General features: G+C 43.6%; 1 long non-coding RNA gene across 1 annotated transcript in view; it reads right to left on the reverse strand.

Annotated features, from left to right (window-relative positions):
* Positions 1 to 8862: 8862 nt before the first annotated feature.
* Positions 8863 to 15877, reverse strand: part of LOC137478961 (uncharacterized) — a 41133-nt gene continuing 34118 nt past the window's right edge. Inside the window, exon 2 of the long non-coding RNA XR_011001899.1 lies at positions 8863 to 9021. This is a non-coding gene — a long non-coding RNA (uncharacterized lncRNA). The remainder of the gene's footprint in view (positions 9022 to 15877) is intronic.

The following is a 15877-nucleotide window of genomic DNA, read 5'->3' on the forward strand; positions in this document are numbered from 1 at the left end:
AGCAAAGCACACAAAAAATCAGCTATGGCACTGCTGTAGGAGTCCCCAGCTCAGTGAAAAATTGCCCAGCCCATATTGTCCAGACTGGAAAATTTATATAGGCACTTACTCTGTGCTTTCACATCTTGAAGCCCCAGAAGGATTCTGAAATTCTTCCAGATTTTTGCCTGCCCTGTCTAAAAAAGGTTATTTTCAGTAAATGGATCATATTAGAACCTGTGCCTTAGAAATTAAAGGGTTTATGGTGCTTTATGAGCTGTCCCTCGCTCCACAATTGTTCTTCATTATCCCTCAACTCCAGCTGTACTGTGCTTCCCATAAAACCGACTGCATGCCCACACTGTGAGAAATGCTCTGGAAATGGCACTCGAGGCTCTCTGAAACGTCTCCCATAAATGATCTGGAGTCACTGCAGAAGAGCTTGGGAAGGTTGTTCTCCCCTCAGCTCCTCACATGTCACCTTAATGGCAAATACAGCCAAGAATGAAGTGAGGGGAGTTTTTGCTCCCAGCACTGCTGTGGGCAAGCTGGCTCCAAGCACAGCAGGTTTGCCACTGCTGCTCCAGGAGGGATGTGGAACACAGCACTGAGGAAGGAACAAACAGTGGCCAGGAAAGGGCAGTGTGACATATGTGGGGAAATAATGCCAGGGCTAAAAAGAAGTGTGAGTAAAGGTTCTCTATGATTCTGGAGTTCTGAGGTAGGAAACATTCTGCTTGTGCTTGGAGCAATGATATACAAGGTGTCAAACACAACTGAGCATTGGGGTGAGTGTGAGGCCTTGATTGATCCTCACTCTGTGACACGCTACTGAAAATTCTGAGGGGATCAAACTCCCTCCCCACCAAAGAAAAAACAAAAACAAAAAATACCTCATCTTTTATTGATTTAAAAAATACAAAAATTTGTTTCTCATTCCAGCTTTCCATAGAAAACTCTTTCAAAGCTCAGAACAAAACAGGTGGATGGCTGAAGACTGGAAATCATAGAACAACAGAGTGATTTGGATTGGAAGGGCCCTTAAAGCCCATCCCACCTCCCACCAGCCCAGGTTGCTCCAAGCCCTGTCCAACCTGGCCTTGGACACTTCCAGGGATCCAGGGGCAGCCACAGCTTCCCTGGACAACCTGTGCCAGGGCCTGGCTCCCATCACAGGGAACAATTCCTTCCTAATATCTAACCTAAACTGCCCCTCTTTCAATTTGAACTCATTGCTCCTTGTCCTGTCACTTGAGTTCCTGATGACATTTTGTGGTCAACTAAAAGCTCAGTTCAGATTTCCTACACCTGCAAAAAGTCTTATTGAGCTACCAAGATTCCCTGTTCCGGAACCCCAAGAACCATTTTATATTCTTTACCCAACTGATAATACAACAGTAGGGAGTAGGTTGTTATTTGGCAGTTATTTGGGTGTTCACTGGAATCATGGAATCATTAAGGTGGGAAAAGACCTTTAAGATCACCAAATCCAAATCTTCATTCTAGAACCACCCCTATGTTCACCATTAAACCAATTCCCCAAGTGCCAAGGACATATTTGTCCCTGTCTCCTGCAGAATGAGTTCAGTTTTATCTTGGAGGCTGTATAAGGAATCAAATCAAGTCATGATCATCCCATGCAGGTTTCCCCTTTGCCACACCACCTTTCCACTTGGGGTATTTCCACACCTAAGGACCACAAAAGAAATTAATGTCTCAGTGGCTCCACTGTACAAAAGAGCAAGAATTTGACTTTGCATCATCCTTTTGTTTAAAAAGAAATCCAGTCCAGGAAGCAGTGCAGCACAAAGGACACGCTGTCTCACTTCCCATAGAATTTACATGGAATATTAACCAATGAAGAATTTTGATAATTTATGTTCTTGACAAAGGTTGTAACAAGAACAAGAAATGAGAGAAACTAATTCTTCATATGGGAAACAGTAAAATTATAATTCACTGTAATCGCTGCCTTGGATTTTAATTTTCTGGTTCCCTTGGGCTCCACAGTAGGAGAAACTGAAGGACCTCACAGAAGAATTAAAAAGGGATTTATATCAGTGAAAAAATTGACTCATAAATAGTTATAGATATATATTGCAAGTTCTCATCAGACCGGTTGAAACCAAAGCAGAGAGCCTAATTTAGCTTGTCAGGGGTTTTTAATAATGATCCTTTCAATTAAAAATCCAGTAAATACATAATGGAAAACTTATATTGTTTTCAGTAAACAAAACTGCAGAGAGAGCTGATGGAAAAACAACATGCCAGACAAATCTCTTCTTCCCTCCCATCTGCTTTCTCCCCAATTTTACTCAGATTTGAGCTAAAAAGCCCAAATAAAAAGCATCAGCACCCCACCATTATCCCAGAGAGTCAGGGAAATGTAGTTCCCTGCCTGCAGACACCAGGGACATGGGAACATGTCCCTTCCAATGTCCAGCAGCCAAGTATCCAGCACAAAGCTCAGATACTCTGACTTTTGTTCCCAAAAGTGTGAGGTTTAGTGCTGGGAAGCTCTTGCAAGGAGACACCTCCTATCAGGGCAGCATTTCTGTGCTCACACTGCACAGCTCTCACCTGCTCTTCAATCCACCGGAGTGGAAGAAGGGAAGGGAGTGAAAAGAAATCAGTGAGACAACACCCAGAGTGAGACAACAGCTTGGAAATCCTGTGTCAGGAAGCCTCAGCTTTGTCATTCTCTTCCCCACAGCAAAAAAAAACCCCACAGCTATTACCCAAAAGCTGTTAGGGTTATTCAAACCCCTTTCCCAAGCACAGCCTGCAGTTTCCCAGAGGAATGAAGAACCACTCCCCTCAAGGAGCGCTCCTGTCACTTGTTCCCTCTTGAAGAGCATCTTGGCAGCATCCCAAGGAAATTCAAAGTAGACACATCTCGCTGTGGGGCATTTTCACAAGTGCTCTGCCATGAAATGCTGCTTTGCCCACATCTTAGGGAACGTGGTTTCATCAGAAAGCAAAAGTAAAAAATAAAAATACAATAAGGAAGTGATAACTGAGAAAAGACACATTTCTATTTTATTCTTCTAGGGAATCAGATTCCTTGGCATTTTTAGCAAGGAATGAACTTTATTTTAGCAAGAAACAGCTTTATTTTAGTGGAAATTCATTCAATTTATCTGTTCTTCAGCAAAAGGTAATCAGAGGGATGGAACACCTCTCCTGTGGGGAAAAGCTGAGACAACTGGGATTGTTTAGCCTGGAGAAGAGAAGGGTCTGATAAGACCTTATGAGAACTTCGAGTGCCTGAAGAGCTGGAGAGGGACTTGGGACAAGGGCTGGAGGGATAGGACAGAGGGGAATGGCTTCCCACTGCCAGAGGGCAGGGTTAGATGGGATTTTGGGAAGGAATTGTTCCCTGTGAGGGTGAGGAGGCCCTGGCACAAGGTGCCCAGAGAAGCTGTGGCTGCCCCTGGATCCCTGGAAGTGTCCAAGGCCAGGTTGAATGGGGCTTGGAGCAACCAACTGGAAGGTGTCCCTGCCCATGGCAGAGGTGGAAAAGATTTCAGGTCCCTTCCAACCTAAACAATTTTGGGATTCTGAAGATAACTTGGCTCTTTCCCTCCACTCAGTTTTGAGCACTCATGGAAACAAAAAAAACCCAACTCTTGGGAACAGCAAGGGCTTTTCACAGCACAGGCTGGACAAGACCTCTTCCATGTCAGAGCTGGACGTTCCCAAAGCCATTAGGAACAGAGCAGCAGGAGAAATGCATCCTTAAGTATACAGGAAGCCTTCCTCTTCTCCCTGTCCTTTTCATGACAGTCCATCAGAGTTTGTCCCTGGCTGGGGACAGACACCTCCTGCACCCATGGTGCTGCCTGGTGGAAACAAACCTGTGGCATTCACATTCTCTGGACAGAGAAGCATAATTCTGTCTCTCAGAAGAAGCACAGAGAGAAGAAAACAATCTTTATCTCTGCTCCTCTGTTTTCCCCATGTGGAATGTGGTGTGGAGATTGTTTACCTGCAGTGATTGCTGGGTTGGATTCTGGTGAAGGTTGTTTGGGTTCAGTGACCAATGGGATCCAGCTGTGGCTCAGACTCTCAGCAGAGAGTCATGGGTTTGAGTTAGGTAAGTATGAAGTATGTAGAATAGTGTAGTATCTCTTTGAATAATATATTAATGTAATATAGTGTGGTTTTAATAAAGCTAGCCTTCAGCCTTCTGATCTGGAGCCAGACATCATCACTTCTTCCCTGAGTTGGGGTCGCCTTTTTTACTATACAAACCCAGTCAGGAGCACTGGAGAAATTACAGAAAACTCTTATTTCTTGCAAAAACAGAATGAGGATTTTTGGTGGGAAGACAGATTTCTGGATAAAAATGTGGTTTTCTCTCTCATGCTTGAGCTACGTGGGAAAATAGAAAAAAGAGAATAATTTCGTTCTGTCTTTACTAAATTTTCTTTTGGTTTTGCCTGAGGTTCCTGATGGTGCCTCTGCTTTTCCCATGTCTTTCTAATAAACCAGCAGAGTTTGCAATTTGCATTTTTTGTGCGTGGTGGGTAAACCCACGCTTTGTGAGGTTTCACATGGCCTCACACAGGTGAACCCGTATTTCTGTACCTTGTTACACAGCACCTTAAATGTATATAAAGCAGGTTTTGCTCAGATTTTTCCCACGCATAGCCAGGCTAACCCAGAGGGTGTTTGGGCACAGTAGCTCCCTGCAGCCTTCTCTGTCTCTCTCCAAGAAAACACAGAGCTCATCTCCCTCTTCCTACCAAAATCTGCAGCAAATCTTAATTTTCAGCATGACAGCCCAGCTTAAAAATGTGTTTTCTGCAACACTGTTGTGCTTAAATGATACCAAAAATAAATTGTAATTAAAATGAAAAAAAAAAAAAAAGAAAGGCACCAATACAAAGCTAAAGCAAATAATTTTTTCCAGAATACTGAGGCGTGTTTACCTCAGTCTAAGTACTGTCCCCAAATGGCCAGTTCTTCACTCAGAAAGTTGTCCACCCCCAGTGCCCAGTCAGTGGGTGTTACCTGAGGAGCTGTAGGCAATAATATTTAGTATTTTATTTTTTTATTCCAGACAGGATGGTTTGCCTTTAGCTGTGGACTTCTACACCCTTCACCCTCAAGGCTAAATATCAACACCAAAAAAAGAATGAAACTGATACACAAGACGTATAAGAATGAGCCTGATTAGGCCATTATTTCTACAGCATCCAGATATATTGGAATTATTTTCTGTAATACTTAAAAAAACAGATCTTTTTCATGTTTCAATTTGCACTGATATAAAAACACATTTTTTTAAAGAAAGAAAACCCACCTTATAAGTATTTTCCTGTTTCAAACAAATCCTTTTATCTAAGGGTGAGCCTAGGTAGTTACTTGAGATTGTTTGCATAAAATCTCATTAGCCTATTGATTCTCCTTCTAACACCTTAGGTAGTACTTCATTACCATGCAAATAGAGACAGGCTTTTTACATGTACCTTAATGCGGCACTGATTATTCTCCTTTCATAGCACCAGCAACAAAGCCCCGTAATGAAAGTCATCAATAATTGTTCAACAGGTGAAAGAGATTAGAATCAAAGAGACACTTTCTTATCAGCAAGAGCTTCCTTTTCCCCTCCAAAACACAAATTTGGCTGATTGCCGTTCTCGGGGATCTGCAAGGCTCCCAGTTTCATCTTTTCCTCCCACAGACAGGCACAGTGCACTGCAGGGTGAGATGTTTTGGAATTCAGAGTGCAATCCGGGACCCAAAGGAAGCAGTGGTGCTTCCAGTGCTGCCTTCTTCCCCCAGTGCCAGCCCTGTCCTTCCAGCCAGTTCCAGTGATGGCTCTGAAGCACCACCTCAGCTTTTCATTTAAACAATTTTGATGTGGAAGGTCCCTGCTTTAACATGGCACACGGCTTGTGAGAAAGAACAACGGAATCAGAGACGTGGAATGGTTTGTGCTGGAAAGGACCTTGAAGATCACCCCGTGCCACCCCCTGCCATGGGCAGGGACACCTTCCACTAGCCCGGGTTGCTCCAAGCCCTGTCCAGCCTGGCTTTGGACGCTTGCAGGGATCCAGGGGCAGCCACAGCTGCTCTGGTCTGGATGATGTTTGAGGTCCCATCCAGCCCAAAGCATTCTGGAAAGTCATATTGGCAGCAGAGTGGCTACAAATCTATCTTAATCTTCACCCTAAGCACTCTCCAGGATGTCAACAGAGCATCTCTGGGACTGCCCTTGGGACACAGTTGCAAGAGCAGAAACTCCAGCAGGGAATATTTGTTGGCAAACAGCCTCTGCTGGGATAGAATCACAGAACCCCAGAAAATCCTGAGCTGGAAGGGACCCTCAGGATCATCCAGTCCAACCCTTTCCCTGCCCAGACACCCCAACAACCTCACCCTGTGCACCCTGGGAGCGTTGTCCAAACCCTCCTGGAGCTCTGGCAGCCTTGGGGCCGTGCCCATTCCCTGGGCAGCCTGGGCAGTGCCCAGCACCCTCTGGGGAAGAGCCTTTCCCTGACCTCCAGCCTCACCCTGCCCTGGCCCAGCTCCAGCCATTCCCTGGGTCCTGTCCTTGTCCCAGAGGGCAGAGATTGGAGCTGTCCCTCTGCTGGTCCAAAGGTGGGGATGCCAAAGATGTCCCTTCAGGAAGTGTAGCCCAAAGGAACCCGTGCTCTTCACAAGGAGCTCAGCAGAGACTTTGGTAAGGAGCAGGACAGAAAGCAGATGGAAAAAAAAGTCCAACAAACCAGATTGGAAAGGCAGCAAAATTCAACCAGCTTCACTGGTGCAAAAATGTCTTGAGAGAAAGCCCAGCATGAAGCAGGTAACCCACTCCACCTGACTGAACAGTGATTTTATTGTTTCTTCTTTCATGTGATCACAGCCAGGAGCCGCCACTTGAGACACCACAAACACTATTGATAGAGGCAGGCACTACCCATGTGCAGAGCCAAAACAAAAGTGGAGGGAGGGAGGAAGGAAGGCTGGATACAAAACCTGCTGGGGTGAGAATGCAAAACCTACATGTGACCAAGGTCCTCTGCTCCCTGTGACAGGGACAGGACCCAGGGAATGGCTGGAGCTGTGTCAGGGCAGGGTCAGGCTGGAGCTCAGGGAAAGGCTCTTCCCCAGAGGGTGCTGGGCACTGCCCAGGCTGCCCAGGGAATGGGCACAGCCCCAAGGCTGCCAGAGCTCCAGGAGGGTTTGGACAACGCTCCCAGGGATGCACAGGGTGGGGTTGTTGGGGTGTCCTGAGACAGAAGTTGGACTCAGTGGTGCTTGAGGGTCCCTTCCAGATCTGGAGACCCTGTGATTCCATGAGCCAGGAGCAGAGGTGTGCACAAAAGAAATATAGGGGTGCAATAAAAATGTTGGAGGCAGCCTCCAGCACTTTTTCCTTAACAAGCACAAATGCAGGCACAGAACAGCAGCAGCACTAGAAATGTGGCTGTGAGAGGCAGCAAAAGACACACCTGTTGGTGCAGAGTGCTAAGTGGGGGAAACAAACAAATAAAATAAAAAACACCTGAGACTTTAGGTGAAGGAAACACTTCCTACTTGTTTCTCCCAAAGTTAAGGGCAATGGGGTCTCCCATGTAGGCAGACAGCACTTGGCTGTTAAATTTTCCTGCAAAAAAGAACCTGTAAGAAAGAAAACATCAAGTAACCAGCCAAATAAAGGAGAGGAAATTTCCCTTTTATGTGCCTATAGTTTATAATGAATTGGGCCCAATTTCTGTAGCAATTGTGAGCTGAAAGCCAGAGCTTTGCTATAATTCAGTTTGATTACTATTGTTGACTTCCTTTTCAATAGTTTTCCTAAGAACCAATAGAAAAAACCAAGAATCTATTATCAAAAAGTCCAGCAAGGAGGGGAGGAGGAGGAGGGAATACATGAAATAACAAAAATTTAGATGTTTTGAGCAGAACATTCTATTAGAAGGAAAGGGTTTACTTCACAGGCAAATTTCACTCCATTGCCAAGAAATAACAAGCAAAGGAGCAAAAAAATGAATATGTCAGAAATTCTGTTGTCTTGTCAAAAGCAAAGCACATTAATTGTGTAAATATAAATGTAATAGTAGTGATATAATTCAGCTCAAGCAAAGCCAGCTAATTCAGAATCCCACTGCCTAAAAGAGCCTGCTTAACTTATCAGCATTCCAGTCACAACTGCCACAATTTCCATTTGTGTTGTCAGAACACAGAAGTGGCTTAAAAGAAAAGGCAAAAACCCTAGAAATGCATGTATAACATTTACTAATCACTACTAATTCAGAAAGATTTAGGAATTTGTATGCCTTCAGCTGCCAAATATAATCTGAAATGTTTTAATACTCTCCAAGACCCTTACTGCCCTTTCACTTGCAAATTTCAGACAGGATTACATTTTCTTGCTTGGCTTCTTTGCACAGAAATTGTGCTCTATGCAAGGAATCAGCATTATGTGATTAACACAGACAAGAAACAATCAATACAAATAAACAGCTTAAAATGGGCTGGAGTGACAGGACAATGAGGAATGGCTTCCCACTGCCAGAGGGCAGGGTTAGATGGGCTATTGGGAAGGAATTGTTCCCTGTGAGGGTGAGGAGGCCCTGGCACAAGGTGCCCAGAGAAGCTGTGGCTGCCCCTGGATCCTTGGAAGTGTCCAAGGCCAGGCTGGCCAGGGCTTGGAGCAACCTGGGCTGATGGAAGGTGTCCCTGCCCATGGCAGGGGTGGCATTGGATGGGCTTTGAGGTCCCTTCCATCCCAAACCATCCCGTGGTTCTGTGACTCAGTGGATGGTGTTGGTAGCACCCAAACCAATGCAGGATAAGAAAGAAATGCCATATTCCTGCCACTATTAGGGAAACAATTCCAATACAATGATACTTATCATCCAAGACATATCAGTCAGAAAACTTAACGTCTTTAATGGAAAAGATAACAAAGTTTTGATCATGAACAGGTCCTGGCACAGGATCATCCAAATTTGCTATGCTGCTAATTCAGAGAGCTGCTGCTAATTGGTCCCAGACAAACTTCTCCATGTTATCTTCTTTGATGCACTTCAGAAAACAGAAAAAATTAAGTAAATTGATGAAAAACACAAACCCAGGGCTTACTCCAAAAATCTGTGGGTCTTTGTGTTTGTTTTTTTTTTATTGTTTTCCATTTTCTAAGCACTGCAACCCATAGATCTAAAAATGTGTTGATTAGCCAACCCCAAAGCAACATTTTGTGAATACCACTAGCAAAGGGAAGAGAGGAAGAGAGAGCCCACCAGTTCTGAGAGGGTCTTTACAGGACAGGGCCAGTGTTAACAAACAGAATGCTACCTGGTACACACTGGATACCAAGGAAATACATGAAAATATGCAGCTGGGCCTATGGCTGAGTGAGCTGTTTCTATCAGAATTCACTTTGAAAGCTATTAGACTAAATTGGACCGTGGAAAATTGTGAGACAATTTGCATTCCTGCTTAAAAATCTATAGTCTGAGTAAATCGCCCTCAAAGCTTCATCTCTGTTAAACTGAAACATAAGACTCGGTATTAAAGAGCAAAATTTACCTGTTGACAGCAGTGATGAACGGTCTTTGCTCTACAGACATTGCTTAATTAAAAACAAATGGGGTTAATGTGAGTTAAAGCTACAAGCTCAAGTGCAATCAACAGTCAAGTCAATCTGAGAGTGGGGTGACCTTCGAAGGAGAATGTTTTCACTCCTTAAACACATTGCTGGCTTTGGGGAAAGAAATAGAAAGTTTAAAAAGAAAAAAGAGAAGAGGTTGTTAATAGGCTGTGAGGAAAGGATCTAAAGAAAAACAATCTTGCATCTTTCTCTTCCCTAGCCACTGAGACAAGGACCTATATTTTTAATGAATATTTTCTGTGCATTTTCATTTATCTCCTCCATATTGTTCTCCCTAAGTGTCTACAGTTAAATCAAAAGAGATACTCACTAGGGAAAAACAACCCAGTCAAGTCTAACAACAACAAAAGTGCTGTTATCCACAGGAATACCACAGCTTCTAAGGAAGAGAGAAAATCAGGGAGCCATTAATTAGAAAATTAGTTCCAACCAAGCTGGCAAGGTTTATTTTTATGTGGAAAATGGGAATGTTGCTGTTTATGTCTCTCAGAGGCCTTTAGAGATGCCAATTGTAAAGAAAGTTAGAAATGCTCAAAAAGAAAGGATTTTTTTCTACACTTCAAGGCACAACGGCAGAAGAATCAACTAATTACATCCCATCTTCTCCACCAGCACATGAACAACGGGATGTGTTGAGGAGTGGGGTGTGAGAGAGCAGCCAGCCAGGGCCACCCCAACCCACTTTTTATCCATAAAGATTCTGGAAAGCTTGGGAGAAGTTTTTTTATGAAATCTCAGAGAAATAAGAGTCTTTAGAGGATGCCATTCTGCCAACAGAGCCCCAGTCCTGCCCACTGGGGAATTTCCACTAGGACAGGGGAATTTCCACAGCCCCATGAGGAAGTTCCCAGGCAATGAATGAGATTATAATTTTATAGCACAGTTACCTGCACAAAACTTATTTCATCTTCACAACTCGCTTGATTGCTTTTCCCATTATTATTGGAAAGTCATTCCAGAACCTCATTTCCTCTATCTGTGAGCAAACTTCTGGAGTCCAGCTGGAATTTATGAGCAGACTGTTTGAAACCACTCATTCTTATGCTAACATTTCCCTAGAACTTTCTCCATTGATTACTTTTCTTTCTAAAGTGCCTCTCCAGACAAAGGCTATCGCCTGTCAACTTTAATTTCACAACGTATCATCATATAAAATAGGTCTCTATTTCTTTAGTCAATCTAATCATTTCAGAAAAATATGGGACATTTTGCAAGATAAATGTTGGAGAGCCAGGATTTAACATGAGTAATAGGAGTTGGAGTAAGGGAGTGCCTGGAGGCAGGAGGCCTTTCTGTGCTCCATCCCTCCTGCTCCCTTCTCAGAAGTGACACCTCCAAAAGGTGCTTTAATGAGCCTGAACCAGGCAATAAAACTTTACAAACACGTATCACCTATACACAAAATAATCCAGGAGCTGTCCTCTGTAATAAGCAATTTCCAAGGATTGAAGCACTCAATCTTTCTTTTCTTTCCAAAACAAGGGTATATTCACTTCTTTTTCTCACTTAAAATACAATTTAAGACTTTCTACCAAGGAATAGAAAAGGTTACACAGACAATTGTGTCACAATTCATTTTCTCAGGAAAGTTCCCAAAATCCCAGACTGAGGATTAAAAGATCTAGCTCAGGTTGGTCGTGCACAGTTCCCAAAGCCAGAAGGAGAACTAACAGAAGGAATGCTCTGTAGCAGAAGGAATGCTCTGTCTGCACACTGCAGGAAGATAATGAGTCTTCAATTTACTTCAGGAAAATAATATGCAAAAATAAGAGTCTCCCATTATACAAAGGACTCTGGGAACACCTGCAGGCTCCAGAATACCAGCTGGTTTTGGGCAAGTCACAGATTTTTTATGTCTTCTCTCTGTGTCTTTTCTAAGTGTGGTTTCCATGGTCCACATTTAGAAAAAAAAAAAAAAGAAATCAATTTTTCTAGGTGTTTGCAAGATCCTGCCTGTGCTGACCCTACAGATGGGATGTGTAAATGGGAATAGTACGGGCAATGCCACCCAATCTGACCACAAACAGCTCAGTTAAAGTTAAACCAGCCAAAAATCTCAATTAGTGTGTGGTTTGGGGCTGCTATAAAAGAGGGGAAGACAAAAGATTGGGCTCATGTGTTGTTTCATGAAAGGTCACATGAGAATTGTGACAAACCAGAACAAAATCCATTTCTTCCCATCACCAACACGAGGCCATGCTCTCCTCCAGACCAAGGTTATTTGTCTATCCATGTCTTAATTTGCTGATAGGCATCACACACTTCCCTTCCATTCCTTTTCATTCAAAATTAGATAAAAGTTAGGAAATTGGGCAGCACACCGTGTCCCCGCAGAGAGACACTCGGAGATTCAATGTCATCCAAAGTCTCCCTGATGTGAGGAGCCCAGACTAATTTACTGCCTCTCCTAGTCTCAACAAAATATAAACAACATCATTTACTGTGACCTGTGGTGTGCTGCTTTCCCTTCTATTTTTCAGATATGTTTAATAAGTTTCAGGGAAGCACAAATGCAGAAGTCAGAGACCAAGTGACAGGAATAATTTGCTGAAACATGGAGATCCACATCCCTCTTTGTTTTTAACATAAATGACAGCTTTTCCTGCCTTTAAAAAGGAGACTGAGGAGCTGGGCACTCTGCATTAGCCAGGTTTAAAACTCTTTCCAGGAACTTTCATTTCCTCTGAAATAGCAACGTGAGAAGAAAACTCGACTCACGATCTCCACAGTCAGCTCCAGGACTGGAGGATTTAACACCACCCACCAAAAAGGACAAATGAGCCCCCAAAAACACCTCTGTCTGGAGCCAGAGGTGAAAGAAGGAATTTAACAGAAGCACTCCCTGGCCATGGGAGCCACAATCCTGGCAGGGCAGCTGCTCTGTGCCTGGAAATCAGGGACAATTCAGGGAGCCAAGAAAGCCCAAGCCTTTAAAGCCAAGGTGTCCATCTCCACCCCAAACCCTTCATCCTTCAGGTGTTGGGAGAGCATCTACTTCAAAGAGCCCTTCCCATGGCTCTGAGAGGTTTGGAGAGTGTTTCTGTGCTCAGCTCATTCAGTTCCTCGTTAAACTCGGGTCTGGCAAGGCTGGAGAGGGTGTCCCACACTCACACAGGGAGGGTGGAGGGAGATCAGCCTTCGAATCCCCGGCAGGGATGTTGCACAAGGCATTCACGTTTCCAGCCTCCCTGGAACACCCCAGAGCAGAGGAAATGTTCTGTAATTTACTGCCATCAGTGCTTTTGCCCAGAGCACTGATAAAAAAGTTGGCTTGGACAAAGTAGCAATAAATGAAACAGAAATAAAATTTTGCGGGGTTATTATCATTGCTGCTCTCATTTTAGAAGAAAGCCAGAAGGGGGATTTCCCAAGAAAATCTGGTTTTCTAAGACTGAAACTACAGCCAGCCATCCCCACTGTGGGACTAAAAAGAAAGCAAAGGCTACAAGGAAATTGCAGCAGTTAGAGACACTTAGGGTTTATCCCGGGACAGGAGGGGAATGCCTGATTTCCTGTGGCTGCTCTCTCTGTGATCCCAGTGCAGAAGAGACTCACCCACCCTGCTCAGCACCCCTTCTCATTCACCCCTTCCAGCCATCAGCAGATCCTCAGGCAGTGTCGATTTCTGGCTAATGCCAGGCTGGCTGCCACTGGCAACACTCAGATGCAAAGAAAAATCCTGAGCACTGAAGTCCAAGATAATATTGAAACAAAAAAGTGCATTAGAGCACGTGCCTTGTCTATCCCATGGCATCACTTTGTCCTTTAGCAACTATAAATCCAGTAACTTGTTCTGATCCTGGAAGAATACCAATCTGGAACCTCAGATCTGCCAATCTCTGTGTATTTTGCTGGCTTAATTTATCAATACTACCAATGAATATAATTTATTCAATAATAGCAGTGAATAGAAAAAAAGATCAAATGCACAAATGCTTCTTCTGTCCTGCTACTCAGTAACAGAGTGAATAAAATACAGAAAAGGGATAGAGTGGACAACTAAACACTCACATCTTTCTCTCATGTACCAAGACATCCTGAAGCCTTGCCTAACAAAAACCCCTTCTAAAATAGAGAAAAATACCATGGAATATGAAATAAGAGAGCAACACAGAGTTTAAAGCACACTCATGCATTGGTAACAGGGTTTTGTGGGGTAGCCACAGCAAAATATTGCACTAGGGGCTGTAAAAAACCATGGAATCCCACACAGGCCTGGATAAAATTTGGCACTCTTTTACAAAAGTGGGCTGCCAAGGGGCTCTGGATTCACCCACTGAGGATTTCCCCCCTGGAAAGCCCAAACACACAGATACGTGTCTGCTCAAATGCATCTTTTATTCCCAAGTTTAAATTCTCAAAGAATATTTTGATCTGATGGTTGCAGCCATGCAGATATTAATTTAATGCCTGTAAATTTAAATTCAACTTGGCAGCCTGTGCATAGAGCAAAGCATTACCTGTCCCACATATGAGGCAAGGAGTTGACAAGCTGCTTCTTTTCTGTGAGACAAAATGTTTATTAGGGTGCTCCCCAAATCAATGCTGGGGCTCTGCAGCCAATTTAGAGGCCTCTGACACTTATGAATTATGAATTTGCCACTCAGTATTTAATTAGAGCCCAGCTATAATTAATATTAGCTTTCCTGGAATGCAGGAATAAGCAAACTAAAGTGCCTGTGGGGTACATAATTTTTGGAACACCACGATGACACAGCCAGGCACTGTGGAAGTGTGGAATGAATGTGACTCCCAAAAGGGTTGAGAAAAATGTGTGCAGCTGCTCACAGGAGGCACCCAGCAAAACTACTGATTAAAATATTATACTCAGGAAACTTGAGTTCTGTTTTGAAGCTGAGCTCTCCAGAGTTTTCCCTGTCTCTCCATCCAGCCCTTCCTCCTCTACAGTGCAGGGAATGAAGAAACCCCAGTTTCCCTCTTCCTCAGCCATTTGATTTAAACCATCCTTTACAAGCTGCTCAGGTCGCCCTTTGTATCCCAAAACACGTACACGAACCAGGATGTCCCACATGAACATTTTTCCAAGGAATGTGATGGAGCCACAGAGCTCCTGCTCCCATCTCCCAGCACACTGCTCCTGTGCACCCACAGTGCTCTCCAAACTGGATGTTGAAAAGCCTCAGACCAGAAGAGCAGCCCAGGTTAATTTTGGATGGAGTTTGATAATTAGAGTTATCAGACAGTAGGAGCCTTCCTCGGGCATGTTTGAAATTCCCTCAAAGGAAAAACAATGTGATATTGTGAATATATTATTTCTTTGCAAAGATAAAAGCTGGAGTCATGCTGTGGTCATCATAAAACTTCTCTCTCTTTTGGTTTCTGATGTTTTTCTGCACTTTCTGTAGATCCTGCTCTTCCTTTTCTTCCAGATGTATCTGCTTTAGATGAAATAATCTAAAAATCTGTAGTAGCATGACACCAGCTTACTACAGCAAACTAGATCTAAAAACACTCACAGCCCACAAGTCCATCCATTACATGGATGGCTATTTGCATAAAACAATATATAAATTCTAAAACCTGCAGAAAATAGCTGAGATATTTGAAGGTTATCACGTCTTGCACCAAAACTCTGAAATTTAATCAGCTTTGGGAGTAAATTTCTTCTGGCTGCAATGTCCCTGTGTCCAGTTCTCCCTGCATTGCCTGGTGGGAAACATCCTTCTAGTGCAAGCCAGGGAAAACTCAAATTAACTCCTATGTAGAAAGTTGTGCTTATAATCACCTTTTTTATGGAGCTGGAAGTTTGGGGAGCAGAGAGTGGTCAACAATGAACCTGCTTGACAAGGTCAGGTGGTTTGTGAAGAGAAAATTGTTGCCTGTGTAAAAGTAATTAGGTTGCACTGAAGCTGCCAAAGTCCCAGCAGCCTCCATGGGGTAAAGCAGAGTAATTAAAGCAGTTTTAATGCCTATTTTCACCCGCAAAGTCTGGCTCTAACACTGGCTGTCAAAAAAAAAAAAAAAAAAAAAAAAAAGCACACAGAGGTGATGAAATTGCATCATTTCATAAAAAGCTACTACTAAATAGTGAGGTGCTGGTGCTGAAATGCCCAATTATCTATCCACTGGAATATTAACCTCTGTGCCCACAGGTGTCCAAGCAGGAAGCAGAAGTGGGGAATTTGGTGCAGTCACACATTCCCTGAGCCTTTACCAACTCCTAAAGCCTTGCCAGCAGAGCAGCCCACAATTTAATTTGCTGTGCAGCTCCAGCTCATGTTCTGCTCTGCAAAACCCCCCAAAAGCCCC

Source organism: Anomalospiza imberbis, chromosome 9 (assembly GCF_031753505.1).
Source record: "Anomalospiza imberbis isolate Cuckoo-Finch-1a 21T00152 chromosome 9, ASM3175350v1, whole genome shotgun sequence".
In the NCBI taxonomy this organism is placed as follows: domain Eukaryota; kingdom Metazoa; phylum Chordata; class Aves; order Passeriformes; family Viduidae; genus Anomalospiza; species Anomalospiza imberbis.